The 27,094-nt window shown below is 44.9% G+C and overlaps 1 protein-coding gene across 3 annotated transcripts in view; it reads left to right on the top strand.

The window, feature by feature from the left end:
- Bicral (BICRA like chromatin remodeling complex associated protein) overlaps positions 1-27,094 on the top strand; it is a 65,294-nt gene that overhangs the window by 7,129 nt on the left and 31,071 nt on the right. Inside the window, exon 2 of one of the 3 annotated variants that reach the window (XM_045156365.1) lies at positions 22,984-23,055. The exons of 1 other annotated variant lie outside the window; for it this stretch is intronic. The gene's annotated coding sequence lies outside the window, so the exon portion shown is untranslated. Of the gene's footprint in view, positions 1-22,983; positions 23,056-26,959; positions 26,979-27,094 lie in introns of those variants that run through there. One more of the 3 variants, XM_045156367.1, reaches the window with a different exon arrangement.

A 27,094-nucleotide genomic window follows, 5' to 3' on the forward strand; every position in this document is an offset into this window, starting at 1 on the left:
ACGCACACGCACACACACACATTTGAGAGACAGAAAGAGGCAGAGGGAGAGAGAGAGATGGGTACGCCAGGCCTCCAGCCACTGCAAACAAACTCCAGATGCATGCATCCCTATGTGCATTTGGCTTAAGATGCACAAAGTCGAACCGGGATCTTTTAGCCTTGCAGGCAGACACCTTAACTGCTAAGCTCTCTCTCCAGTCCACCTCTCTCTTTCTCTCTCACTGTAGCCCAGGCTGACCTGGAATTCACTATGTAGTCTCAGGGTGGTCTTGAACTCACGGTGATCCTCCTACCTCTGCCTCCGAGTGCGGAGGTTAAGGCGTACGCCACCTCCCTTCATTTTCAGTTGCTGGTCTTGCCTTCTTGTCACACTGAGGAAACAGGAGCCATCAGAACATGCAGCTTGCTCCTGTCTGCCACTCTTACACTCCCTGAACCTGTGTTCACATTTTCCATCTTCCCTGTCCTGCGGCAAGTCTTGCAGCTGTACCACAGCAAGGCCCTCCTCTGTTTTGTTTGTTTGTTTTCCGAGGTAGAGTCTCACTCTCGCCCAGGCTGACCTGGCACTAACTGTAGTTCCAGGCTGGCCTTGAACTCAGTGATCCTCCTACCTTTGCCTCCCAAGTGCTAGGATTAAAGGTGTGAGCTACCATGATTGGCTCCTACTTCTGTTTTAAATTCCTTTTACTACCTTGAGAATTTGTTCCTTTCATAATCTCATCTATTTTCTTTAGTAGTCTTTCCTTAAAAAATAAATCTCAGGCTGGAGAGATGGCTTAGCCCTTAAGGCATTTGCCTATAAAGCCAAAGGACCCAGGTTCGATTCCCCAGTACCTGTGTAAGCCAGATGCTCAAAGTGGAGCACGCATCTGGAGTTTGTTTGCAGTGGCTGGAGGCCTTGGCATGCCCATTGTCTCAGTCTCTTTCTCTCTCTCAAATAAATAAATAAAAATAAATCTTAAGCTGGGCATGGTGGCGCACGCCTTTAATCCAGCAATTGGGAGGCAGAGGTAGGAGGATGTGTGAGTTCGAGGCTACCCTGAGATTACATAGTGAATTCCAGGTCAGCCTGGGCTGGAGTGAAATTTTCCCTCAAAATAGATAAATAAGTGAAAATGAAGGGAGGAAGAGTGGGTGTTAGCTTTAGGAGCAGTGGATCTTCATTTTAGGCAGTGAACAAAGGCATGTTGGATGGCTGACTGGCTTGGAGTTGTGAATGTCAAGTGAACCTGTCCAGCTAGGAATGTGGTTTTCTGCCAGTAATACTCAGCTGCTACCAGGGCAACAGAAAGCAGACAGGTGATTAACTGAGATTGGAGATTTTTTTCTTGCAAATGTGACTGGAAGAGGCTAGTCACTAAGGAATTGAAGGCAGTTGAGAGGGAATAATTTTATTTTATTTATTTTTATTTGTGTATTTGAGAGTGACAGACACACAGAGAGAAAGAGACAGATAGAGAGAATAGGCACGAACTCCAGGCACGTGCACCCCTTTGTGCATCTGGCTAATGTGGGTCCTGGGGACTCAAGCCTCAAACCCGGGTCCTTAGGCCTCCCAGGCAAGTGCTTAACTGCTAAGCCATCTCTCCGACCCAAAGAGGGAATAATTTTCATGATGTTGTCTTGGCTCACAAAGCAAGAAAAGGTAAGGGAGGGGTGGGGCTAATGAATTTGACCATAGAAGTCATGATGGTTAAAAATGAATTAATGAAAGCCAAGTGTGGTGGTGCATGCCTTTAATCTCAACACTCAGGAGGTAGAGAGAGGATTGCGGTGAGTTCAAAGCCACCTTGAGACTACATAGTGAATACAGGTCAGCCTGGGCTAGAGTGAGACTCTACCTCAAAAAACAAACAAACAAAAAAAAAGTTAATGAGGGCTAGAGAGATGCCATAGCAGTTAAGGCACTTGCCTGCAAAACCAAAGGACCCAGGTTTGATTCCCCAGTCCCCACATAAGTCAGCTGCACAAGGGGCGCATGCATCTAGAGTTCGTTTACAGTGGCTGGAGGCCCTGGTGTACCCATTCTCTCTACCTCTTGGTCTCCGTATCGAATTTCAGTTAGCCTGTAAGTAGGATGTGGCTCTTAGCCTTTAAGTTTGAGTTTGCCGGGCACACGAGGCACAGAAGAAGCGCTGCGCGCAGTGCAGCCGAAAGGCAAACCTTCTGGGGAAGCCATTCTCGTTCATTCTTGACAATGTCTTGTTGGAACTGAGGTCGCTCTGAGTATAATCATTCCCTTAGTGCTGGTGTAGAGTGTTTTCTATTAAACAAGCTAATCAAAGGCATATTGTTTTACCATCGCATTCATGACATACTATGATTGTTCTGATATGATCTTATGAAGTGAATAAAAGCAAACTCTGAAAGCCAAGAGCATTAAAAATAAAAATTAAAAAAAAAAAAACCAAAAAACCAACAGGTGTGGTGGCGCACGCCTTTGATCCCAGCACTCGAGAGGCAGAGGTAGAATTCGAGGCCACCCTGAGACTACATAGTGAATTCTAGGTCAGCCTGGACTAGAGAAAGACTCTACCTCGAACCCTCCCCCCCAATAAAAAAGAATGAGCTAATGGCCAGAGCTTCACTTAGGGATGATGGAATCGTTGGGAGCTGGACAATGATTATACCATGGGACTGTATAGTGAAAATGGTAAAATTGGGTCTGGGAAGATGGCTTACTGGTTAAAGTTGCTTGTTTGCAAAGGTTGATTGCCAGGGTTCAGTTCCCCAGTACCCAGGTAAAGTCAGATGCACAAAGTGGCACATGCATCTGGAGTTGTGGTGGCTGGAGGCCCTGGCACACCCATTCTCTCTCCTTGCAAATAAATTAAAAAGAAAATGGGGGGGGGGCAGGCTGGAGAGATGGCTTAGTGGTTAAGGCACATGCCCGCAAAGCCCAAGGGCCTTGGTTCAGTTCTCCAGGTCCCATGTAAGCCAGATGCACATGATGGCACATGTGTCTGGAGTTCATGTGCAGTGGCTAGAGGCCATGGTGTGCCCATTCTTATTCTCTCTCTGTGTCAAATAAGTAAAAGTAAATCTTTTTAAAAATCATTAAAAAAAAAAGAAAATGGGTGCTTTAGAGCAATGGCTCAGTGGGTAAGGCACTTGCCTGAGAAGCCTAACAACCTGAGTTCAATTCCCCAGTTCCCAAGTAAAGCGAGATGCACAAAGTACTTAGGATTTGCAATTGCTGAACCATCTCTCCAACCCTGGAAGAGTTTTTTTTTTTTTTTTTTTTTTTTCCCTTCCCCATAGAGTTTTTTTGAAATACATAATGTCTATCAGTTAGTTGCCTATATCACAAAACTCAAAAAAGATCAGTAACACCTAAGTCTATTGGAGAGATCCCTGAGAAAAAGACCACTTGGTGTGGCAGCTGTCCTTGACATTCTGCTCTTTCCTCACTGTGAGAAAAAGTCACATTAGAGGGAAGTGAGGATGTTCAGAAAATTATTTTTCAAAGATACAAGCAATGCCAAATGGAGGTCTGTAGTACTCCTCTTAACCTTTTCCTTTACTTTTTTTTTGGGGGGAGGGTTCAAGGTAGGGTCTCACTCTAGTCCAGGCTGACCTGGAATTCACTATGTAATCTCACGATGGCCTTGAACTCTTGGCAATCCTTCTACCTCTGCCTCCTGAATGCTGGCATTAAAGACGTGTGCCATCAAGCCCAGCTTCTTTCCTTTTTGAATCTGCTGTTTTTACTTATTTTATCTTATTTATTTTTAATTAAAAAATTATTTTATTTGAGAAAGATACACAGAAATAGGCAGGTAGAGAGAGAGAATGGACATGCCAGGGCCTCTAGCCACTGCAAATGAACTCCAGATGTGTGTGCCTCTCCCCCCCCCCCTCGTGCATCTGGCTTACATGGGTTCTGAGGAGTCGAACCTGGGTCCTTTGGCTTTGCAGGCAAGTGCCTTAACTGCTAAGCCATCTCTCCAGCCCTGTTTTTACTTTTTCAAGAGGTTCTTGGGTCCCTGAATTGACTAGAATACTAGTAGAATAAGATTAGGAAAAGAGTAAAAACTGGGGTAGATAATGAATGGACTCAAACTAGATGCCAAAATAGATGACGCAGGTAGGGCTGTGCTCTCAGGCTGGCCTTGAACTCACGGAAGTCCTCCTACCCCCGCCTCCTCCTGAGTGCTGGGATTAAAGTCAGGGACCACCACGCCGATTTATCTAGGTGTTTTGAGTTTAAGGAGAAGGGGCCCTTGTGCAAAGTGTCCTGTGTGGGTAGACGTAGTGGATAAAGTAGTGCTTGGCACCATTTACACGACATGCCACATCCATCTGCAGGCCATACCACTCTGTGACTGGTGTCGGGTTGTGAGAAGTGGGCGGCAGAGCGAGGGAGCTGGCAGAAAGATGGAGGGGTGTCCTGGGGTCTGGAGGGAAAGCCTTGAGGTGGGGACCTCTAAGTGGTACCTGGCTGGAGAGGGAGCCCAGGGCACTTGTGCTGGGAATTGAAGAGGGAGACCATTCACCTAGGTTCTCCTGGGAAGTGGGGGGGGGGGGGGGCTCTGCTCTGCCAGCTCTCCATTCAGGGGGGAAAAAAATCCTGAGACCTGCCTGCCTCAGATCTATTTATACCCCGGCCCCCCTTAGTCCTAACCAACTTCATAAAGTTGTAATTTGTTTAATGATGAAATTCTTTTTAATAAACTTGTGAACTTGAACATTTCCTGTTTTTGTGGATTCTTTGGCTCTCTGTGTTGCAAACACATTAAACACTTTGCCTGACCCAAGCCCTGCATGGGCAAGTGAGGGAATGGGTAAAGCCAGGTGTTGCCTTTTGAAGTTCCCAGAATCCCAGGGTGTTTCCTGGAATCATAAGGAATTAAACTTTGTGTCTGGGCCATAGTTTAAACATTTTCACAAGGAAGAATTTGGGGTAAACAAGAAAGAATAACTGTTAAATTTTGATATTGCTTCAGAACTTGATGGCTTTTTAAAGTGTTGGAAATGAGATCATGTGCCATCATGCCCAGCTATGTTTATTTTTTTTAAATATGCTTATTTATTCGCAAAGGATAGAGAGAGAAAGAATTGGTGCGCCTGGACCTCTTGCCACTGTAAATGAACTTCAGACGCATGTGCCACCTTGTGCATTTGGCTCTACGTAGGTTCTGGAGAATTGAATCCCATCCTTGTGCTAAGTCAGCTCTCTAGCCTGGTTGGCTGGTGAGTTAGTTTTTTGTTTTGTTTTGGGTGTTTATTTTATTTTATTTTATTTTTGGGTTTTTCAAGATAATGTTTCACTCTAGCCCAGGCTGACCTGGAATTCATTATGTAGTCTCAAGGTGGTCTCAAACTCATGGAAACCCTCCTACCTCTGCCTCCCAAGTGATGGGATTAAGGGCGAGCGCCACCACACCTGGCTTTAAACTTTTTATTGACAACTTCCATAATTATAGACAATAAACCAAGATAATTCCCTCCCCTCCTCTACTTTCCCTTTCACAAATACTCTCTCCATCACATCCCCCTCTGAAGGGGTAATGGCCTTCCCTGAAAACTAGAGGGAACTAAAGAGTGAATAGCTCTCCCTAAAACTAGCAGGCAATAAAGTCACAGAGACATGTGGTCTTGACAGCTCCTCCCCCATTGATAACTGCCCTTAGCTCAGAAAACCTTGGACAAAAACTGTCTGGTGTGATATCTTCCCTAGACAATTTGGCTAAAAAAGCTTATTCTGAGCAAAGACACACGTAACTACAGTTCCTTATCTACTCCCCTTGGGCCTGTAGCTGGTACAGTCTGTTTTTCTTAGGATCCTCCTTATAAGCTTACAGCCCAGCCTGGCCCAGGGCTTCAGTCTTCCTCCTGGCAAAAGGTTGCTGCCCCTCCTGTTTCTCAATAAACCGTCTGTAGAGATCAAATCAAGTTTTCTCTTTTGATTTTCTTACACTTTCCTTACATCCTCCCCCTCAATTTTTCTCTCTTATCTTGAGGTCGTCATTTTTGTTCCTCCTAGTGTAAGGATCTTCTGTAGCACTGGGCACTATGAGGTCATGGTTATCAAGGCAAATTTCTATGTGGAAGATTGCATTCTCAGCAGTCCTTCCCTTCCTTGGCTCTTACATTGTTTCTGCCACTTCTTCTACAATGGACCCTGAGCCTTGGAAGGTGTGATGTCTAAACATTGGTAGCTAGGATCCACATTTGAGAGAGACCATCCAGCATTTGGCTTCCCGGGCCTGGATTACCTCACTTAGTATAATCATTTCCAAATCCAACTATTTCCCTGCAACTTTCATAATTTCATTTTTCTTTACCACTGAATAGAACTCCACTGTATAGCTGGGCGTGGTGGCACACACCTTTAATCCCAGCACTTGGGAGGCAGAGGTAGGAGGATCACCATGAGTTCGATGCCACCCTGGGACTACCTAGTGAATTCCAGGTCAGCCTGGGCTAAAATGAAACCCTATCTCCAAAAACAACAACAAAAAACGCCATTTATAAATTTACCACTTCATTATCCACTCATCAGTTGAGGGGCATCTAGCTAGTGTGAATAGAGTGGCAAGGCAATAAGCATGGATGTGGATGTGCAAAGGTAGTACAAGGAGTCCTTGGGATATATACCTAGGAGTGCTATAGCTGGGTCGTATGATAGATCAATTTTTAGTTGTCTCAGGAACCTCCACACTGATTTCCACAATGGCTATACCAGATTCCATTCCTACCAACAGTGTAGAAGGATCTTTCTTTATTCCATATCCTCGTCAGCATTTATTATTATTATTTTTTAATTGGTGTTTTGTTTTTTTCAAGGTAGGGTCTCACTCTAGCCCAAGCCGACCTGGAATTCACTTTGAATTCTCAGAGTGGCCTTGAAGTCACAGCGATCCTCCTACCTCTGCCTCCCAGTGCTGGGATTAAAGGTGTGCGCCACCACGCCCGGCTTCATTTGGTTTTTTGTTTGTTTTTTTAAATTTTTTGTTCGTTTTCATTTTTATTTATTTATTTGACTATGACAGAGTGAAAGAGACAGAGAGAGAGAGAGAATGGGCATACCAGGGCTTCCAGCCATTGCTAACAAACTCCAGACGCGTGTGCCCCCTTGTGCATCTGGCTAACATGGGTCCTGGGGAATTAAGCCTTTAACTGGGGTCCTTAGGCTTCATAGGCAAATGCTTAACCACTAAGCCATCTCTCCAGCCCTCATTTGTTTTTTGTTTTTTGTTTTTTGATAGCCTTTCTGACAGGAGTGAGGTGGAATCTCAAAGTAGTTTTAATTTGCACAGAGCTCTCTCTCCTCCCTGCCCCTACAATTTTCTACTTTGGCTGCTGGAAGAATGAAGGTGTGATATTTTTATTTTTTTTTGTGGGGCAGGGGTTGTTGAAGGTGTGATTTTTGGTTAAGAGTTCCAGAAGAGATTGTTTCATGTTAGTGAAGTGAAGTTTACCCTTGTCCCCAGCTCTGGTAGAGAATCAAGAGTTTCCATGTCTTTTTCCACTACTGTATTGGGCTTTTACAAATCGTAACATGAATTTCCACTGCGTGCTGTTTAAGCTCACAGGGATTTAGCTGTCTTGACCTTGCTCAGTCAGGGGAATTCTTTAGGAACCGGTGATAGTGATGTATCCTTTCTTTACTGCTGAAATTGACAGCCTGCTGCTACCTTCCTGTGTTTCCCAAGTAATAATAATGTGTCGGGACTGGAGAGATGGCTCAGCTATGAAAGGCTGTTACTTGCAAAGCCTAGTGGCCCAGGGTCAATTCCCCAGTATGCATGTAAAGCTAGATGCACAGAGTGGCACACACATCTGGAGTTGGTTTGCAGAAGAAAGAGGCCCTAGTGTACCCATCATATATAAATATCTCTTTCTTTGCTCTTAATTTTTTTTAAATTTTTTTGGTTTTCTGAGGTAGGGTCTCACTGTAGCTCAGGTTGACCTGGAATTCACTATGTAGTCTCAGGGTGGCCTCGAACTCATGGCACTCCTCCTACCTCTGCCTCCCAAGTGCTGGGATTAAATCAGGCATGTGCCACCATGCCCGGCTTAAATAATTTTTTAAAAATTATTTATTTATTTGAGAGAGAGATAATGAGCACACCAAGGGCTCTAGCTACTGCAAATGAGCTCCAGACACATGTGCCACCATGTACATCTGGCTTATGTGGGTACTGGGAATCAAACGGGGGTCCTTAGGGTTCACAGGCAAGTGCCCTAACCATTAAGCAATCTCTCCAGCCCAATTAAAAAAAAACTTTTTTAAAGAAGTGGCTTAGTGTTATAAGTCATTTTGAAAATAAAGTATCTTGAAATAAAAAAAAAGAAAGAAAGCGGGCTGGAGAGATCTTAGTGATTAAGGCATGTGCTTGCGAAGCCTAAGGACCCAGGTTCAATTCTCCAGGCCCCACATAAGCCAGATGCACATAGTAGCGCGTGCATCTGGAATTTGTTTGCAATGGCTAGAGGCCTTGGCGTGCCCATTTTCACTTTCTCTCTCTAACAAATTATCAGCACTCGGGAGGCAGAGGTAGGAGGATTGCCAAGAGTTCGAGGCCACCCTGGGACTACATAATGAATTCCAGGTGAGCCTGAGCTAGAGTGGCACTTGTCTGCAAAGCCAAAGGACTTAGGTTCAATTCCCCAGAACCCACGTAAACTGGATGCACACGGTGGCATATACATCGGAGTTTGTTCCTAGTGGCTAGAGGCCCTGGTACACTCATCCTCCCTGCCCCTCTCCCTCCCTCCCTCTCTCTCTCTCTCAAATAAATAAATAAAAGTAAAATATTTAAAAAAGAATTTGGGAAGGGGGATATTCGGGAATTGGCATGCAAACAAACAAAAATTTGCATCTTTGAAATTTATCATTTCCTATTCTACAAAAGCCACCCAATAGTACCTGGGAATTTGTTGCTTGGTATAGTAATTTTTAAGAATGTTCTGGAGTTGGTCATGGTGGCACACACCTTTAATTCCAGCACTTGGAAGGCAGAGGTAGGTGGATCACTATGAGTTTGAGTCCACCTTGAGACTACACAATGAATTCCAGATCATCCTAAGCTAGAGTAAAACCCTACCTTGAAAAAAAATGTTTTGGGACTGGAGAGATAGCTTAGAGGTTAATGTGCTTGCCTGCGAAGCCTAAGAACCTAGGTTCAATTCCCCAGGACCCACATAAGTCAGATGCACAGGGTGGCACATGCGTCTGGAGTTCATTTGCAGTGGGTGGAGATCCTGGTACAACCATTCTGTCTGTTTCTATATATCTCCCTCTCTCTCTGTCAAATAAATAAATAAAATATTTTTAAAAGAATATTTAGGGCTGGAGAAATGGCTTAGCGGTTAAGTGCTTGCCTGTGAAGCCTAAGGACCCTGGTTTGAGGCTCGGTTCCCCAGGTCCCACGTTAGCCAGATGCACAAGGGGGCGCACGCGTCTGGAGTTCGTTTGCAGAGGCTGGAAGCCCTGGCGCGCCCATTCTCTCTCTCTCCCTCTATCTGTCTTTCTCTCTGTGTCTGTCGCTCTCAAATAAATAAATTACAAATGAACAAAAAAAAAATTTTTAAAAAAGAATATTTATTTATTTGACAGAGAGAGGCCTCTAGCCAATGCAAATGAATTCCAGACCCATGTGCCACTTTGTTGTGCAGATGGTTTTACATGGGTACCCGAAAATCGAACCCAGCCACAGTTAGCTTATCCAAGTAAGTGCCTTTAACTGCTCAGCCATCTCTCCAGCTCCCAATGTAATTATTTTTATGTCATATTAGATATTCTATGTCACACAAATCTTTTATATCACAAGATATTAATATATCTTGAGCTAGGTGTGGTGATGCATGCCTTTAATCCCAGAGTGGCAGGGGTAAGAGCATTGCTGTGAGTTCAAGGCCAACATGAAACTGCAGAGTAAGTTCCAGATCAGCCTGGGCTAGAGTGAACCCTACCCCTAAAATAACAAAACAAAAAATAACACACAGTAGGCTGGAGAAATGGATCAGCAGCTAAGGAGCTGGGTTGCAAACCTGATGTCTTTGGTTTGATTCCCCAGTGCCCATGTAAAGCCAGATGCACAAAGTGGCGCTTGTGTCTGGAGCTGGTTTGCAGCAGCAGGAGGCCCTGAACACCTATTCTCTCTCCCTCTTGCTTTGCAAATAAATAAATAATATTAAAAAAGGAAACAAAAAAGATATCTTGAAACCTAGGCATAGTGGAGATTCATGCCTGTAATCTTGGGAAGCTGAGATATGAGGAAGGATATAAGTTTGAGGCTAGGCTGGGCTAGAGGAAGACCTTGCCTCAAAAACAAACAAAAAATTGATTTTTAGGGCTGGAGAGATGGCTTAGCGGTTAAGTGCTTGCCTGTGGCTCCTAAGGACCCTGGTTTGAGGCTCAATTCCCCAGGACCTACCCAGATGCACAAGGGGGCACACACATCTGGAGTTCATTTGCAGTGGCTGGAGGCCCTAGAACGCCCATTCTCTCTCTCTGTTTCCCTCTTTCTCTCTCTGTCTGTTGCTCTCAAATAAATAAATAAATAAAAATATTGATTTTAAAAGATTCTAGGCTGGGCATGGCGGCACATACCTTTAATCCCAGTACCAGGGAGGCAGAGGTAGGAGGATTGCTATGAATTCAAGGCCAGAGACTACATAGTAAATTCCAGGTCAGCCTGGGCTAGAGCAAGACTCTACCTTGAAAAAAAAAAATCACATAAATTGGGCTGTAGCAATGAGTCACAGTTTAAGATGCTTGCCTGCAAAGCCTAATGACACGGGTTGGATTCCTCAGTACTCTTATAAAGCCAGCGGCACAAAGTGGCACATGCATCTGGGGTTTGTTTGTAGCAACTAACGGTCCTGGTGTGCCTATCCTCCCTCTTTCTCTCCTTGCAAATAAAATTATATATATTTTAAATCAAGCTGGGCGTGGTGGCACACACCTTTAATCCCAGCACTCAAGAGGCAGAGGTAGGAGGATTGTCAAGAGTTCAAGGCCACCCTGAGACTATATAGTGAATTCCAGGCTAGCCTGGACTAGAGTGAGACCCTACCTTGAAAAACAAAACAAAACAGAAAAAAACATAAATTCATACCACATATATAACCAATATTTTACATGTATGTGATGTGCATGCATGTGTGTATGTGTTTTCAAGGTATCTTGAGGGCTGGAGAGATGGCTTAGTGGTTAAGGTGCTTGCCTGAAAAGCCAAAGGACCCAGATTCGATTCCGCAGGACCCATATAAGCCAAATGCTCAAGGAGGCACATGTGTCTGGAATTCATTTGCAGCTAGAGGCCCATGGCATGCCGTTCTCTCTCTCTGTGTCTCTTTCTCTACCTCTCTCTCAAATACATAAATAAAGTATTTAAAAAACGATACCTTGAAAGCCGGGCTCATATGGGTGTCCATGCACTTGTGTCCTGGGGTGTGGAGATGAGAGGTTGGTTTTAGGTGTCCTCCTCTATCACTAACAAATTTTTTGTTGTAAGTGTTTTTGTTTTTTTGAGGCAGGATCTCACTGTAGCTCAGGCTGACTTGGAGCTCACTAAGTAGTCTCAGGGTGGCTTGAAGTTATGGTGATCCTCCTAGCTCTGCCTCCCAAGTGCTGGAATTACAGGCATGCACTGCCAAACCCAGCTTTCTATCATTTTAAAAATTTCATTTTTATTTTTGTTTATTTGAGAGAGATAGAGTCAGAGAAAGAGAAAGGGAGAGAGACAGAGAGACTAGGCACACCAGGGTCTTCAGCCGCTGCCAATGAACTCCACACACAAGCACCACCTTGTGCATCTGGCTTGTGTGGGTCCTGGGGAATTGAACATGGGTCCTTAGGCTTCTCAGGCAAGCGCCCCCAAAATCTTGATAGACTTGCATTGCTACGTCTTGCTTGGAGTGATGTGGTACACAGACTTTTGTCCACATTCTTTCTCAAATCTTTTATCACTTTGAGGCATTAGCTCATTGTGCAGTTAGTGTGGCCTGGAGCTCACGGTCCTTCTGCAGTGTCAGTCAGGATATATTCCTGTCATTTTCTTCCCCCGTGGCCCAATCATGCTCAGGCTAATCTGGAACTGGATCTATAGTTTGATGCTGGCCTCAAACTTACGATGATCCTCCTATCTCTGTTAGCACTTAAGGCATGTGCCACTATGCCCTGCTCATGTAATTTTTTTTTTTTTTTCCAAGGTAGGGTCTCACTGTAGCTCAGGCTGACCTGGAATTCACTATGTAGTCTCAGGGTGGCCTCAAACTCATGGTGATCCTCCTATCTTTCTCTGCCACCCAAGTGCTGGGTTTGAAGCGTGCACCACCACGCCCGGTTTGCTCATGTTATTTGTAGGCTTGTAAGAAATCCTCTAGTTTTTAACTCTCCTTAAACATTGATTTTGCTCCACAATGCCTCGTGCGCAGGCCTTCATGAAAAGTTGCTCAGGACTGTTCCTTGGTAACATCGCAGACTCTAAGTGGAATTGTTAACGATGTGGGTTGTTTTCATACAGCTTGTTTTTCTTGGAACTCGCTACAAAACCAAAATATTTTGAGTGTTACTCATTGACAGAGAGCAGTGAGAGTGGAGTGTTTACACAATAACTTTTACCACATACCTAAAATGATGCTTCATGAACTCAGGCTGTCAGGATTTGCAAGCAATTACCTTTAACCACTCCCATCTCCCCAGCCCTGGATTGAACATTTTTAAAATTTGGGGGTGGGGGTGGTCGCCAGCTTAAAATTTTGTTTTAATTTTAATTGTTACAGGAAGAGAAAGAGGCATATAGAGAATAGATGTACCAGGGCTTCTATCCACTGCCAACAAACTTCAGGTGCATGCACCACTTTGTGCATCTGTCTTTTTTGTGGATACTCAGGAATCAAACCTGGGTCTTTTGGCTTTGGCAGCAAGCACCTTAACTGCTAAGCTGTCGCCCCATCCCATCAACCTTTTATTTTTCATGTTGCATTTATTTGTTTGAGAGAGAAAATAGATGGACACACTAGAGCCTACTCTTGCTGCTAATGAACTCTAGATGCATGTACCTCTTTGTGCATCTGGCTTTACAGGGGCACCGGGGAGTTGAACTTAGTGCCTTTACTCCCCAGGATTCAACTTTTATTTGGAAGCATAATACAAAACTCTGTGTGTGTGTGTGTGTGTGTGTGTGTGTGTGTGTGTGTGTGTGGTGTACACGTGTATGTGCTGATGCAGGGTCCTGTGCATATGCCTGCAGTGACTGGAGAACATGTGGCGTCTCCTATCACTCACCTGCCTGTTTTTTTTTGCAATGAAGTGTCTTACAGCCATTCTAAATACCAGCAATTCTCTAGTCTCTGCTTCCCCAGAGGGGAAGAACTGGGGTTGTAGGCCACTGTGACCACATCCCGCTGTTTATTAGGGCTTTGAAAATTCAAACTTGGGCAGTCTCAGGTCCTCATCCTTTCATAGGAAGCATATTTAAATGGTGAGCCATGTCTCCAGACCTACCTACCTACCTTCCTTCCTTCTATCCTTCCTTCCTTCCTTCCTTTTCTTTTTTTCCTAAAATTTAGACTAGGTCACGATAGGTTCCTCTGGCTGGTCTTGGGTTCCTAGACTTACTTAGGCGGTCCTCCCACCTCAGCCTCTCAGCTGGTGCTATGAATAGGCACTACCACATCCAATTCACTTACAGAAATTGTTTGATTGAGATTTAGTATGGGGGGCTGAGGTAGGAGGATCACTGTGCATTCCAGGTCAGCCTGGGCTAGAGTAAGACCCTGACTCAAAAAAAAAAACAAAAAAAATTTAGGGGCTGGAGAGACGGCTTAGTGGTTAAGGCACTTGCCTACAAAGCCAAAGGTCCCAGGTTTGATTCCCCAGGACTCTCAGGTTTGATTCCCCAAGACTCATGGAAGCCAGATGCACAAAGGTGGTGCATGTTTGTTTGCAGTGGCTGGATACCATGGCATGCCCATTCTCTTTCCCTCTTTCCCTCCCTCACCTCTCTCTGCCTCTCCCTCTCTCTCAAATAAATGAAAATTAAGAAAAAAAAAGTTTAAAAATTGTTTTGGTAATATAACTAGCCATTTTTCTTCCATTTAACAAAAATTTGTCTATATATCTGTATCCCAAAATGTGCAAAGAACTCATAGCTCAAAAATAAAACAATAGGGCTGAAGAAGATGGCTTAATGGTTAAGGCATTTGCCTGCAAAGGCAAAGGACCCCAGTTCAATTCCCCAGGTCCCATGTAAGCCAGATGCATAATGGGGCACATGCATCTGGAGTTCATTTGCAGTGGCTGGAGGCCCTGGCATGCCCATTCATTCCCTTTCTCTCTCTCTCTTTCTTCCCCCCACCTCTCTCTCTCTCTCTCTCTCTCTCTCTCTCTTCATATATATATATCTATATCTATATCTATATCTATATATATATATATATATATATGGTATATTTTAAAAAAGAAAATAAAAAATAAAAAAGGCTAGAGAGGGCTGCAGAGATGGCTTAGCCATTACATACTTGCCTGTGAAGCCTAAGGACTCTGGGTCAAGGCTTGACTCCCCAGGACCCACGTTAGCTAGATGCACAAGGGGGCCCACACATCTGGAGTTTGTTTGCAGTGGCTGGAGGCCCTGGCACACCCATTCTCCCTCTTTCTCTCTCTGCCTCTTTCTCTCTCTGTCTGTTGCTAAACAAATAAATAAAAATAAAAATAAATTCTTTTTAAAAAAGGCTAGAGAGATGACTTAGTCGAGGTGCTTGCCTGCAAAGCCAAAGGATCCAGGTTCGATTCCCTAGGACCCATGTAAACCAGACACACAAGGTGACACATGCTTCTGGAATTCGTTTGTAGTGGCTAAAGGTCCTGGTGTACCCACTCTCTTTTTCTCTCTCCCTCTCTCTCTGCCTCTTTTTCTCTTTTTTGACTTATTTTTAAAAAATTGATTAGTTAATTATTTATTTACTTAAAGAGAAAGAGAGAAAGGCAGATATATATAGAGAGAATGAGTGCACCAGGGCTTCTATCCACTGCAAACAAACTTTAGATGCATGCATCTCTTTGTACGTCTGGCTTATGTGGGTTCTGGGGAATCAAACCTGGGTCCTTAGGCTTCACAGGCAAATGCCTTAACAATATATAGGGCTAGGGAGATGGCTTAGTGGAGATGGCACTTGCTGTGTAAGTATGAGTACCTGAGTTTGGCTCCACTGACCCCACACAAAAACTGTAAGCTGGGGCAGGCTTCTGTCAGCCTGGCATATTTATGGTGAGATGGGAGGCAAAGACAGGAGAATTTCCCAGAAGCTCATTGGCTAGTCTGGCATAGGCAGCAGCAACAAATCCACATGGGGGCTGGAGCAATGTTGGTGCAGCGGTTAAGAAACTCGCCTCCAAAGCCTGCAGCATAAAACCAGATGCACAGTGGCACATGTTATCTGGATTTGTTTGCAGTGGCTGGAGACCCTGACAAGCCCCTTCTCTCTCTCTCCTTTTTCCTCTCTCCTTTCTCTGCTTGCAAATAAATAGATAAATAGAGCAACAGAAGACTCTGCTCTTACAAAACAAGGTGGAAGGTGAGAACAGACTCCAGAGTTGTCCTTTGACTTCTACATCTGCACCTGCTTGCACTCACACACATGAACACACACACACACACACACACACACACACACACACACACACACACACACAGGTAAAGTGGGCTGGAGAGATGGCTTATTGGTTAAGGCATTTGTTTGCAAAGTCATAGGACCCAGATTTTATTCCCCAAGACTCACATAAGCCAGATGCATAAAGTGGCACATGTGGGCTGGAGAGATGGCTTAGTGGTGAAGCGCTTGCCTGTGAAGCCTAAGGACCCCGGTTCGAGGATCGACTCCCCAGGACCCATGTTAGCCAGATGCACAAGGGGGCGCACACGTCTGGAGTTCCTTTGCAGTGGCTGGAGGCCCTGGCGCACCCATTCTCTCTCCCTCTATCTGCCTCTTTCTCTCTCTGTCTGTCACTCTCAAATATATAAATAACAATAAGGTGGCACATGTGTCTGGAGTTTGCAGGAACTGGAGGCTCTAGAACATCCATTTCTCTCTCTGCCTCTTTCTCTTCACTAAATCTTCACTAAAACAAATTTTTTAATTTTTTTTTTTGGTTTTTCAAGGTAGAGTTTCACTTTAGCCCTGGCTGACCTGGAATTCACTATGTAGTCTCAGGATAGCCTCGAACTCACCATCCTCCTACCTCTGCCTTCCGAGTGCTGGGATTAAAGGCATGCACCACCATGCCAGGCCTAAAAAGAGGTTTTCTAAGTAAAGCAACTGAACACATATTGAGAAAAGGGGAACACATCATCATTTGTCACTGAGGGGCTCACACGTCTGTAAAGCACGCTAGTCTGTGTCCTGAAGTCACGTGGATTGTCCTGAATGCAGCTTTGCTTAAGAGTTCACAGAAACCACCCAAGTGTGGCAATGTACTTAAGTCCTAGCTACTTGGGAGGTTGAGGCAGGGGGGCGTCATTTGAAATCAGGAGGTCAAGGACAGGTTGGCACAGAGATTTTCTTTTCCATATTTTATTTTATTTTTGTTTTGAGAGGAAGAGATATAGAAATAGTCAGGTAGCGAGAACGACAGAATGGGTGTGCCAGGGCCTCAGTCCATTGCAAAGGAACTCCAGATGTGTATGCTCCCTTGTGCATCTGGCTTACATGGGACCTAGGGAGTAGAACTTGGGTCCTTTGGGTTTGCAGGTAAACACCTGAACTGCTAAGCCATCTCTTCAGCCCCTTCCCAATCTCTTAGGAAACAGTAATTTATTTTATTTTATTTTATTTATTTGCAAGCAGAGAGAGTAAGAGAGAAGAGAGACAGAGAAAGAGTGGGCATGCCAGGGCCTCTAGCCACTGGCTTACATGGGTCCTGGGGAATTGAACCTGGGTCCTTTGGCATTGCAGGCAAACACCTTAACCACTAAGCCAAGTTTCCAGCCCAGGAAATATTTTTAAAAAGCTATCAAGTATGTTAGCTGGGTGTAATGGCGCCTCCTGTAATCTCAGCACATGGCAGGCTGAGGCAGGAGGATCAGAATCAGTCCAAGGCCAGCCTGGGCTACATGAAACCTTATCTCAAAACCAAATAAAATGCCTTTGAGCCTAGCACTTGGGCATGAGTCAGGAAAATCAGTTACCTTTGGCTACATAGCAATGTCATGCCAGATTCATCTACATGAGGCCCTGCCTCAAAAAAAGAAAAATTTTTGTTACTAGAAAAGCCTTTTCCCCTGTATTGTAGAGTTGCTTTTTTATTTCTTTAAAATATAATTGGTTAGCAGGATGTGGTGGTGCACGCCTTTAATCAAGGCGACCCTGAGACTCCATAGTGAATTCCAGATCAGCCTGGGCTAGAGTGAGACCCTACCTTGAAAAACCAAGATAGATAGATAGATAGATAGATAGATAGATAGATAGATAGATATATACACACACACACACACACACATATACATATATATATACATATACACACACACACATATATATATACACACACACACACACACACACACACACACAGTGGTGCATGCCTTTAATCCCAGTACTCCAGAGGCCAAGGTAGGAGGATCACTTTGAGTCCTAGGCAAGCCTCAGACTATATGGTAAATTCCAGGTTAGCCTAGGCTAGAGTGAGACTGTACCTTGAAAAAATAATAAAAAAGAATCTAATTGGTACCCTATAAAAGTTATATATAGCTTTTCCAAAACTTCTTTATCTCTGATTTCCTTTTTCAAGGTAGGGTCAAACTGTAGTGCAGGCTAACCAGGAATTCACTACGTAGTCTCAGGGTGGCCTCGAACTTACTGCGATCCTCCAACCTCTGCCTCTCTCTGCTGGGGTTAAAGGCATGTGCCACCACGCTTGGCCAACATCATACATTTTTAAAAATACTTTTTTATTTATTTATTTGAGTGAGTGAGAGAGAAAGAGACAGATAGAGAGAATGGGAGCGCCAGGGCTTCCAGCCGCTGCAAATAAACTCCAGACACATGTGCCCCCTTATGCATCTGGCTTACGTGTGTCCTGGGGAATTGAACCAGAGTCGTTAGGTTTCACAGGCAAACGCCTTAACCACTAAGCCATTTTCCCAGCCCCTGACATCATACTTTTTGACTTTAGTCCTTTGGCTGCAGGAGTGTGATACTCAAAACTTGCCTAGTCTGTCTGAGGCTCTGGTTCGATCTCTAGCAACGCTAAAATCAATAAAGTTAACAAAGAAAGTTCTTTGGCGCTCAATAGAGTAAACATTTACTGGGCATGTGTATCTTAGTCGTTACACTGAGCTCTTAGGGGTACAAAAATGAAGCAAAACTGATCCAACTTGCATGGGATTTATAAGCTAATGCTTAGGTCAGAAAAGCAGTGTTATAGATGTGCCACCATTGGAAAAGTATCAGATGAGCTCAAGGGATTCAAGTAAGTGAACAGATTTATGGACGGGGAGTGCATTAAACAGTAAAAGAAGGCCTGACGTGTTGGCTTGCTCTAGCCCAGGTTGACCTGGAATTCACTATGTAGTCTCAGGGTGGCCCCCAAGCTCAGCTTAGCTCACTTTTAATTCCAGTGGTACCCGGGAGGCAGAGATAGGAGGGTCACCTTGAGTTCCAGGCTAGCCTGGGGCTACAGGATGAGTTTCAGGTCAGCCTGGGCTAGAGTGAGACCCTGCCTCAAAAAGAAAAAGATAGTGGAGACATGGCTTAGCGGTTAAGCGTTTGCCTGTGTAGCCTAAGGACCCTGGTTTGAGGCTTGATTCCCCAGGACCCACGTAAGCCAGTGGCTGGAGGCCCTGATGCACCCATTCTCCCTCTCTCTGTCTTTTTCTGTCTCTGTCTGTTGCTCTCAAATAAATTAAAAATAAACAAAAATTTTTTAAAAAGAGAGAGAGAGAGAGAGAGAGGAAAGAGGGAAGGAAAGAGAAGGGAAAAAAAAAAAAACTAGGGAAAGGTAACATCATTTTACTCAAGGTCTTAAAGGGTATTATCGCTTGACCACAGGAGGCATGTGAGGTCTGTTTGTCTTCTAATAGAAGGATGAGTATAAAGTCAAAAAATAGCTAAGTAGGGCTGGAGAGATGGCTTAGCGGTTAAGCGCTTGCCTATGAAGCCTAAGGACCCCGGTTCGAGGCTCGGATCCCCAGGTCCCACATTAGCCAGATGCACAAGGGGGCGCACGCATCTGGAGTTCGTTTGCAGAGGCTGGAGGCCCTGGCGCGCCCATTCTCTCTCTCTCCCTCTATCTGTCTTTCTCTCTGTGTCTGTCGCTCTCAAATAAATAATAATAAAAAAATTAAAAAAAAAAATAGCTAAGTATTAGGGACATCAAAAGTAAGAAGAGGGATGGAGGGGTGATGGCGCTTGCCAGCAAAGCGAAAGGACGTAGGTTTGATCCCCAGTACCCACCGAAGGCCAAATGCAGAAGGTGACACATGTGTCTGGAGTTCGTTTGCAGTGGCTAGAGACCCCTCACCCTATGTATCATCTCTCTCTCTCAAATAAAATATTTAAAGACTAAGAAGAGGGGCTGGAGAGATGACACATCCATTAAAGGTGCTTGCTTGCAAAACCTGCCTGCCTGAGTTCAATTCTCCTATATTCACATAAAGCCAGATGCGCAGACTGGTACATACCTCTAGAGTTCCTTTGCAGTGGCAGAAGGTCTGATGCACCCATTCCCCCCACCCATTATCTCTTTCTCTGCTTGCAAACAAATAAATAAAAATATTTTTTTGTGGGTTGGAGAGATGGCTTAGGGGTTAAGGTGCTTGCCTGAAAAGCCTAAGGGCTCATGTTTGACTCTCCAGGTCCCACGTAAGCCGGACACACAAAGTGACACAAGTCACACACGTGGGCCCAAGGGGGCGCACGCGTCTGGAGTGCTCTTGCAGTGACTGAGGCCCTGGCGTGCCAATCCTCCCTCCCTCTCTCTCTTTCTCTCATTCTCTCACATAAAAAATAATTTTTGTGTTTGCATGTATATGTAGCATGTGTGATGTGGTATACATGTGTGGTATATGCACTTGTGTGTGCAGATGGCACATGCCCTGTGTGACATGTGTGGAAGCCACAGGAAAATGTTGGATGTCTTCATTGATCACTTATCTGTGTATTTCCTTAAAATGCAGTCTCTCAGGCTGGAGAGATGGCTTAGTGGCTAAGGTGCTTCCCTGCGAAGTCAAAGGACCCAGGTTTGATTTCCCAGTACCCACATAAGCCAGATGTACAAGGTGGTGCATATGTCTGGAGTTCATTTGCAGTGGCTAAAGGCCCTGCCATGCCCAATCTCTTTCTCTCTATCTCTCTCATTCTCCCTCTCTCTCTCAAATAAATAAGTAAATAAAATATCTTTTTTATACTGCAGTCTCTCTCTCTGAACCTGGACTACATTTCACAAGCCTCAATGATTCTCCTGTCTCTGATCCCCACAACCTGTGGGCATATCAGTTCCTCTCAGGCCTTTGAGCAACATGTATTCTTACTCTCTGAGCCAACATACAATTTTAAACAAGGGACTGGAGAAATGGCTTAGTGGTTAAGGTGCTTCCCTGTGAAGTCAAAGGACCCTGGTTCAATTCCCCAGTATCCACATAAGCCAGATACACAAGGTGGTGCATGCATCTGGAGTTTGTTTGCAGTAGCTAGAGGCTCTGCCGTGTCCATTTTCTTTCTCTCTATATATCTGCCTCTCTCTCTTAAATAAATAAAGGACGTTTACCAAAATTTAAACAAGACAATATTGATGAGCAACCTGATAAACCCCAGTGTATCCCAATCTAATCCTTACAAGTAGTTGTAAGGAGAAAAATTAAAGCATCCATAAGAAGGGGAATAAAAGAAAGCAAAACTTTTCTTTTGGAATAATACAAGTGAAAAACAGCAGTGGGCTGGAGAGATGACCTGGAATTCACTATGTAGTCTCAGGCTGGCCTTGAACTCATGGCAAGTCTCATACCTCTGCCTCCTGAGTGCTGGGATTAAAGGAGACATGGGCCACCTCACAGCTTTTTTGTTGTTGTTGTTTTGTTGTGTTGTGTTGTATTTTTTTTTTTAATTTTTATTAGCATTTTCCATGAATTGTGTTGTATTTTTTTTAAGGTAGGGTCTCACTGTAGCCCAGGCTGACCTGGAATATACTATGTAGCCTCAGGGTGGCCTTGAACTCACAGTGAACCTCCTACCTCTGCCTCCTGAGTGCTGGGATTAAAGGTGTGCGCCACCACTGGGTTATTTAGTTTTGTTACGAGAGAGAAAGAATGAGTGCACCAGGGCCTCCAGGCAGTGCAAACAAACTTCAGATGTATGTGTCACCATGTGCATCTGGCTAACATGGGTCCTGGGGAATTGAGCCTGGGTCCTTTGGCTTCGCAGGCAGGTGCCTTAACCATTAAGCCATCTTCCAACCCTCAATAAGATATTTTAAAAAGAAGTGGGGGATTAGAGAGATGACTCAGTGGTTAAGGCACTTGCTTTCAAACCCTGTTGACCAGGGTTCAAATCCCCAGTACCCACAAAAAGCCAGATGCAACAAAGTGGCACATGCATATGGAGTTTATTTGTGGTGTCAGGAGGCCCTGGCAAGCCCTTTCTTCCTCCCTTTCTTCCTCCTTCTCATTCTCTTGTGAATAAATAAAATATTAGAAAATAAAAAGAACTGAAAGCACTTTGGAGGCACAGGCAGGAAGATCACTGAGTTCAAGGCCACCCTAAGACTACATAGTGAATTTCAGGTCAGCCTTGGCTTGAGCAAGGCGCAACCTGAGTGGGGGAAAGTAAAGTATAGGTAGAGTTGGGTGTAGCTCAAGGGTAGAACACTTACCTAGCATATTTCATGGCTCTGGGTTCCCTCCCCAGCAACAAATAAAGTAAATAAATCAAAACAAGCACTTTAAAAAAGATACACAGCAGCAGGAGATGGTGGCACATGCCTTTGATCCCAGCACTCAGGAGGCAGAGGTATGAGAGGAACCATGAGTTCAAGGCCAGCCGGAGACTATATAATGAATTCCAGGTCAACCATCACTAGAGTGAGACCCTACATCGGGAAAACAAAACAAAAATTTAAAGGGTGGGGGTCTGGAGAGGGCTGAACAAAGGCATTTGATTTTAAAGCCTACTGACTTGGGTTTGTTGCAGAAATTCTCTGGAAAGACCACTCCAATGCCAGGATGAGTGAAAGGAGAAGTATTTATTATCCTGGGGCCAAAGAGCTTGAGGTAGCCCTCAAGGGGGGGCAGAGTAAATGAACTAACAAGATGTGGCAATGTGCATATCAGTCATTTCTATAGTCAGACCACCCTAACAATCAATTCCATTTTACTTTGTCTTAGCTTAAACTGTCTTTTCTTTTTATAGTCCCTCTGGTCCCTTTCTGGACCTTTCTCTCTTTGGAATATTTCCATCTGCTGACAAAGATAAGTTTAGCTCCTCAGCAGTTAACTCTTAACAGTAGTAGCTCAGTGAATCCGTTCAACTTTTAGTGTCTTTTCTACAACAGGTTCAGTTCCCCAGGACCCACGTAAAGCCAAATTGGCACATGCATCCGTACTTCATTTGTAACTGCTAATATGTCCATTCTCTCTTTCTCTCTCCTTGCAAATAAATAATATATTTGAAAAAATACTTGAAAGTGGGGGTGTACCAGAGAGATGTCTTAGCAGTTAAGGCATTTGCCTATAAAGCCAAAGGATCCCTATATGATTATCCAGGACCCAGGTAAGCCAGATGCCAGGGGGCACATGCGTCTGGAGTTCAATTGCAGTAGCATATAAGTATGTGTTTTTCATGGTAGGGTATCACTCAAGCTGTGGGTGACCTGGAATTCACTATGTAGTCTCAATGTGGCCTCGAACTCAAGGTAATCCTTCTACCTCTGTCTCCCAAGTGCTGAGATTAAAGGCAGATGCTGGTCTCCCAAGTGTTGGGATTAAAGGCATGCACGCCCAGCATCTGCTGATATTCTGCCTCTATTTCTCAGGTGCGGGATTACAAGCATGTGCCGCCATGCCCAGATTCTCATGTCACTTTTGATGAAAAGCTATTATTCAAGGTATTTATTACTGTGTTCAGAACAATTTTACACATTAGCTTTAAGTTTTTTTGTGGGGGGGTGGGGAGGCGGCATTCAAGGTAGGGTCTCATTCTAGCCAGGCTGACCTGGAACTCACTCTAGTCCTGGCTGACCTCAAACTCACTGTAATCCTCCTACCTCAGTCTCCTGAGTGTTGAGATTAAAGGTTTACTCCACCATGCCATGCTGTATTAACATTATTTATTTGTTTGTTTGTTTGTTTGTTTATTCAAATTAGGGTCTCACTCTAGCTCAGGCTGACCTGGAATTCACTGTCTTTATTATTGATTGTTTTATTTATTCACTTTTTTTTGGTGGTGGGGGGGGAGTTTCAAGGTAGGGTCTCACTTTGGCCCTGGCTGACCTGGAATTCACTGTGTAGTCTCAGGATGGCCTCGAACTCACAGCGATCCTCCTACCTCTGCTTCTTGAGTGCTGGAATTAAAAAGTGTACACTGGCCTGGAGAGATGCCTTAGTGGTTAAGCGCTTGCCTGTGATGCCTAAGGACCCTGGTTTGAGGCTCGATTCCCCAGGACCCACATTAGCCAGAGGCACAAGGGGGTGCACACATCTGGAGTTTTGCAGTGGCTGGAGGCCCTGCCATGCCTATTTTTTTTCTCTCACTCTCTCTCTGCCTCTTTCTCTCTGTCACTCTGAAATAAATAAATAAAAATAAACAAAAAAAAATTTTTAAGTGTACGCTACCACGCCCGGCTATTCACTATTTTTTAAGAGTAGTAGCCAAGCATCCAGGACAACTTTTTTTGTTTTTTTGGTTTTTTGAAGTAGGGTTTCACTCTAATTCAGGCTGACCTGGAATTCACTATGTAGTCTCAGGGTGGCCTCGAACTCACCATGATCCTGCTACTTCTGCCTCCCGAGTGCTGGGATTAAAGGCGTGCGCCACCACACCCGGCATCGGCCTTTCAGAACTTTGTAGGAGCTGTGCTCCCCCATCCCACCCCATGACAAGTCTGAGAGCCGCTGTTACTAAGGTGACTTTGTGTCGCTCACCGGCTGATCTTGGAACCCAGAACTGGTATCCAACCACAGATCTAGGAGTTTCTCCTTAGAGAAGAACAGCTTACAGAAGTCACAAGGCAACAAGTCCAACTGGCAGTTGAAGGACTGTTACTTGAATAAGAAAAGAACCTTAGTGAGGTCCAGAAATAAAGAATCCAGGACTACAGAGGTGGTTTGGTTCCTTGGTTAAGGCACTTGCCTGTAAAGCCAAAGGACCAGTGTTCAAGTCCCCTGAACCCACATAATGCTAGATGCACAAGGTGGTACATGGGTGTGGCATTTGTTTGCAGTGGCTAGAGACCCTGGCGTGCCCATTCGCTATCTGCCTCTTTCTCTCTCTCAAATTAAGTAAATAAAAAACTATTTTTTAAAGAATCCAGATGGGTAAGTGTGATGGCTCACCCCTTTAATCCCACCACTTGGGAGGCAGGGGTAGGAGGATCGCTGTGAGTTGGAGGGCAGCCTGAGACTACATAGCGAATGCCACGTCAGCGTAGGCTAGAGTGAGACCTACCTCAAAAAAAAAAAAAAGTGGGGGGATGCCTTGCGCCTTGCTGTGGAGTCATCAGCTTCTGATATTTTTCTTTTTTTAGTTTTTCAAGGTAGTGTTTTACTCTAGTCCAGGCTGGAATTCACTGTATAGTCTTAAGGTGGCTTCGAACTCACAGTGATCCTCCTACCCCTGCCTCCCAAGTGCTGGGATTAAAGGTGTGTACAACCATACCCAATCCAGCTGTTTTGTTTTTTCAAGATAGGGTCTCATTCTAACTCAAGCTGACCTGGAATTCACTATGTAGTCTCAGGGTGGCCTTGAACTCATGACAGTCCTCTTATCTCTGCCTCCCAAGTGCTAGAATTAAAGGCATGCACCACCATGCCCAGCTAGCTTCTGATTTTTATGTTGTCTTGCATTTATTATTATTATTATTATTATTATTATTATTATTATTATTATTGGTCTTTCAAGGTGAGGTCTTGCTCTGTAGTCACAGGCTGGCCTTGAACTCACAGTGATCCTCCTACTTCTGCCTCCCAAGTGCTACAATTAAAGGTGTGTGCCACCATGCGCTGCTATATGGACTTCTTTTTTTTATTTTTAATTTTTATTTATTTGCAAGCAGAGAAAGAGAAAGAAGAGAGGCAGAGAGGGAATGGGCACGCCAGGGCCTCTAGCCACTGCAAACGAACTCCAGACACGTGTGCCCCTTGTGTGTGTGGCTTACGTGGGTCCTAGGGAATTGAACCTAGATCCTTTGGTTTTGCAAACACCTTAACTACTAAGCCATTTCTCCAGCCCTATTTGGACTTCTTAAGGAGTAGCATGTCCAAGCTCGGAAGTCCAGGTGGCCATGGCATCTCGGAGTGACTGAGCTTGAGTAGGTTGGCAGTAGGGAGAAGCTGGGAAAGCTGTAAACGTGGTTTTCTTTGGGAGCAGGGTGGGCTCTCTCACATTTGCTATTAGTTACTTTGTATCAGAGGCTCAGAGAGTTTCTTTTTTGTGGTGCTAGGGATCATATGTGCCTCATTTGCTGAAAGTGTGGTGGGCTGCAGAGCCTCCTCCCCATCCCATACACTTTAGAAAGTAAACTTCAAAAGGATACATTGACACTCCATTTCAATAGTCATGTTGAAATAAAGAAATAACCCTATTTATAGGCTCAACTGTACATTATTATTGGGTAATTTACTCCGCGTGTTGTCTAGGAGACAAACACATGGTGTATAATGACAGTGAGCTGTGGCTAATGTCACCCTACCATGTTAAATGTGGGATGTATCACAGATTTGGTTGCTTTTGTTTTGTTTTGTTTTTCGAGGTAGGGTCTCACTCTAGCCCAGGCTGACCTGGAATTCACTATGGAGTCTCAGGGTGGCCTCAAACTCATGTCAGTCCTCCTACCTCTGCCTCCTGAGTACTGGGATTAAATGATTAAATGCGTGTGCCACCACGCCCGGCTTTAAATTGTGTGTGACACCGTGACATGCATGTGGAGGTAAGAGGACAACCTGGAGGTGTCATTGCTCCACCATCTGAGACAATGTATCTTGCCCTATGCAACCATGAGCTTCAGATTTTTTCCTGCTGTGCGTGCTGGGGAACCGAACCTGGGCCAGCTGGCTTTGCTGCCTTGCTTGTCTTGAGACAAGCTCCTTCCATGTAGCCTTGGCTGGTCTGGAACTCACGAGGTAGACCAGGCTGGCCTCAGGCTTGTGGCAAATCTCCTGTCTCTGCCTTTCAAGTGCTGAGGACACGCCTGCCTGTCACAGATTTCTATATACCCGGTGCTGTCCAGTCCCATTTTCCCTGCTGTGTCCACCCTCCTGCCAGCGCGACCTGGAGTAACTCCGAGTCTGGGTCCTAAAAAGCAGCTTTCTCTTGGCTGGCTGTCTTTAGTTTCAGGCGTTGATGTCACCTTTTGGTGAGCTGCTCCCACACTTCCGTCTTCCTTGCTCACCCTTCCTCTCTCCTCTCCACCGGGTTCTAATCATCCCATCATCTCTCAGCCACTGAGCCAACCCGGCCACCAGTGGGAAGGTCCCGCGTCCAGAACTTACCCTTCTTGGCTCTGCCCGAGGAGAGAGCAAGTGCTCTGCCCTGTGGCGGGAGACTGCCAGCTTTGGGGGACCTGAGAGGAGATGGCAGTTTTGACAAGGGGGAAAGAAAAGCCACCCAGTAGAGACTCTTCCTTCTTCCTTCCCCGGGCGTGTCCTGTTCTGGGCATCTCTTCAGGATTTCATTCCTCCCTCCAACTGCCGTTCACAACTGCCCTTTCCAACTGCTCCAGAACTCTTGGCCCTGGCATTCTGTGATGTAAATTATTCCACGCATGGCTTGAAATGGGTGAGAGGCAGTGTTGCCAGGTGTCGGATCACTAGTGTAAGTTGACTGGCTCTCGGGGGAGAACCACTGGTGGAATTCGCACAGTTGGTACCGTGTCAGCCAGAGGCGGTCACGGGGCCTGCGGGCCAGGCCGGGGGCTGCCTGCGGCCGGG

The sequence above is a fragment of the Jaculus jaculus genome, chromosome 8 (assembly GCF_020740685.1).
Source record: "Jaculus jaculus isolate mJacJac1 chromosome 8, mJacJac1.mat.Y.cur, whole genome shotgun sequence".
Lineage (NCBI taxonomy): Eukaryota > Metazoa > Chordata > Mammalia > Rodentia > Dipodidae > Jaculus > Jaculus jaculus.